Raw genomic sequence first — 3,578 nt, 5'->3', positions numbered from 1 at the left:
TTACTAGACACATGATGAGCACAAGCTCCAGTCTGATCAGTCAGTGAACTAAATATAAAAAGAATGCTTTATAAAGTGTCATTTAGATTCCAGCGTAATAGAGATGTAATGCATATGTCAAGTTATTGAGTTGTCAACTTAAATAGAAGCCAGTATGTCATCCAGTAATTATTGCTATTTAGGCCTCAGGCATTAGTGCTAATATTAGCATGTGAGTGTTAAGTATGTAAAGTACAAAAGGGAAAAGAAAGGATTATAAGAAGTAAACCCTAAAGAACTCAGTATGTCACTAAAGGCCACAATCTATCCTGTAGCTATATGCTTACGTTTTAAAATGAGGAAAATTTGTATAAAAATATACAGCCCACTTGGGGAAAAAAGTGCAAAAAAGGTACAAGCATTTACCTGTTATTTCAGGCAAAGCTGAATATATTATTATTATTCTACATAGGCAAATTGTTAAATCATCAGAAGTCTATTTCAAATTAAATTTAGTGGCTCAGTTTCCAGTTGCATTGATTTATTGACAGATATTTGAGATGGCAAGGATTTCTTTAAAAGAAAAAACCTGGAACAGACCATCGTATTTAACCTGAAATCCAAAACTGAAAATTTATAGAACTTTCCTGCAGTTCTCCACCTGTAAATCAGGTGCATATTTTATATATATTTAGCAGGTACAGCCACCTTTACCTAACACTCCTGGGGTGATCCCTTTTATAATACGGATTTCTATCAAAGCTGAGAAATAAAAAGAGGCTTTTGAGATCGCACCTGCAGAGGTTTATGGATCATAAATATATATAATGTTAATTTTCTGTGAATTTAAATATGTATTTATATCACATACACATGTATATTATATACATTTATACATACATGAACATTTATACTTATTTACTTACAAATATTAGGTTGGTGCAAAAGTAACTGTGGTTTTGCCATTAAAAGTAACGGCAAAGACTGCAATTTACACCAACTTAACATGTATATACACACACACACACACACACACACTAGGTCACTCTTCAGGTAGTATATCTAAATTAAAAGCACAAAGCGCAGTTTATTTTAAATCATTCTTTCAAAGAGATAGATTACACCCTGCTCTTTGTAAATCTATTGCATTACGAGCAGTCCAAAAAAGAGCAAAGCAAAGAAAAAAACAGACATTGGCATCTCTTTCTGGTCTATTGCTGAAGAACATTAAGTAATGAAAGGATCTATGTGAAGATTAAGATAAAATCTAGCAGGACCAGCACTGTCTTCCCTAATTCACTATGCAGGCAACAGAGTCAGCAAAAAAAAAAAAAAAAAAAATGGACTATTTCCAAATCCTTCTAAAAGCCTATACCTTCTAAGGCAGAAGGCATCTTTATGTGAACAGGCAACCTTCCCTACACACACCACTGCTGTTCTGGCCTGAATTTTATGCTAATGGAATAAAGCCACACAGTGCAGAACCACATTCCTTAAAAGCAAGGATTCTACATATGTAGTAACAGTAAGCAACGCAAGGCAAAGAACAAGAGGGCAGAGCCAGTGTTCAGTCAGACGCTGTTTGACTTCTTTGGACATCTGCCTCAGTCTGTGTTGTAACAATCCTCTCCACAGACCTAAATCCTCCCCTTCTTTCAAGGTTCAACTCAACTATATTCTCCTCCAAAAGTTCTTCCCTGTCTTCATCTACCAACGTATCGCAAAGCACCCTTCTTTTGTATTCTCATAGCATTTTGAGTTTATGCTTCTTTGGAAATGACTACCACTTATATTTAAATGTCTGTCTCCTTTACCAGACTGTAAATTCCACAAGTACAAATTTAATCGTCTAAATGTATTGTAATTTCATGAGAACTGGCATCTTACATTTGTATTCTTACTGCCTCTCACATGGACTATGAGTAGACTGAAGAGCAGAAAGATTTAAGACCTAGATTTTCTCTTGCTATTTACTTCCAAAACAGGTTTGGCTACTTTTCCTCCTTAGAAAAATAGAAGGGTATTAAATTCATTTTTATTGCTTTTCCTCTTCTTCTTCTATACCCTAAACACTAAACCACATAAAAGGTACTAACGATGTTGTAACTACAAGTTCGATCTTAATTGGGAAATGTAATTTAGATATTTTTTAAAAAAGAAAATGAAAACTTTCCTCAGGCAATTCTCTCCCTTCTGGCTTCCTGGTATTTGAACATACTCTTTTTTCTTTTCTTTTCTTTTTTATTATACTTTAAGTGCTGGGATACATGTGCAGAATGTACAGGTTTGTTGCATAGCTATACACGTGCCACAGTGGTTTGCTGTACCCATCAACGTGTCATCTACATTAGGCATGTCTCCTAATGCTATCCCTCCCATTGCTACCCACCCTCCAACATGCCCTGGTGTGTATTGTTCCCCTCCCTGTGTCCATGTGTTCTCACTGTTCAACTCCCACTTATGAGTGAGAATATGCAGTGTTTGGATTTCTGTTTCTGTGTTTGCTGAGAATGATGGTTTCCAGCTTCATCTATGTCCCTGAAAAGGACATGAACTAATTCTTTCTATGGCTGTATAGTATTCCATGGTATATGTGTACCACATTTTCTTTATCCAGTCTATCATTGATGGGAGTTTGGGTTGGTTCCAAGTCTTTGCTACTGTGAATAGTGCTGCAATAAACATATGTGTGCATGTGTCTTTGTAGTAGAATGATTTGTAATTCCTTGGTTATATATACTCGGTAATGGGATTGCTGGGTCCAAATGGTATTTCTGGTTCTAGATACTTGAGGAATCACCACACTGTCTTCCACAATGGTTGAACTAATTTATACTCCCACCAACAGTGTAAAAGCATTCACCTACATTTGATTGGTGTACCTGAAAGTGACACATATTTGAACATATTATAGCAATAGAGATAGTTGTTCATTCTACACCATTGTATTGATACTCAAGACATGAAAAACGAGAATGCAAATACCCTTGGATAAAGAACCAGGTAATGGTTACTGTACTTCTGGTAAATGCATGTTTGACTGAGAGTATGTGAGTTCTAGGTCTGATGGAGAAAATGAGGTTAAAAGGAGATGATGGATGTTAAAGGAAGAAAGACACTGTTATTTAAGGTGGTTCAGAGGCACTTTGCCTAATTACTTTGCCTACTTATTTGATCTCAACTAAGTAAGAGAAAATCAACACCTTAGTCAGAGGTACTTTTTATTTGTCAATAGTTTTCAGTACCTGAGTTCCTGAGGGCTAGATAAATGATGTTTAAGATGATCACATCATTAGAATGCCACAGATTTTCATCATAATATTTTTTTTTCTGATCTTACTTTATCCCAATGCTATAAAATATTTCCTTTAATTGGAAACTGAAAATAGAAATTAATAGTCATTAATAAACGCTCTTTGTTTTAGGGATTCTGTTAGACTGGATTGGATAATAAATCTTTTCTGTTCTTAACTATCACTTCTTTTCATGTAAAAACGTTTTTGCTACTTCACAACTTCAAACATGGTTTACAAAAACCTGAGTCTTGCATACATATTCATTAGTAATATTGGTCTATAATTGCCTTCTTGATATAGTAT

Source organism: Aotus nancymaae, unplaced genomic scaffold, assembly GCF_030222135.1.
Source record: "Aotus nancymaae isolate 86718 unplaced genomic scaffold, 86718_ANA_hifiasm-v0.15.2.pri h1tg000002l, whole genome shotgun sequence".
Classification (NCBI taxonomy): Eukaryota; Metazoa; Chordata; class Mammalia; order Primates; family Aotidae; genus Aotus; species Aotus nancymaae.
This window is presented reverse-complemented; position numbering follows the sequence as displayed.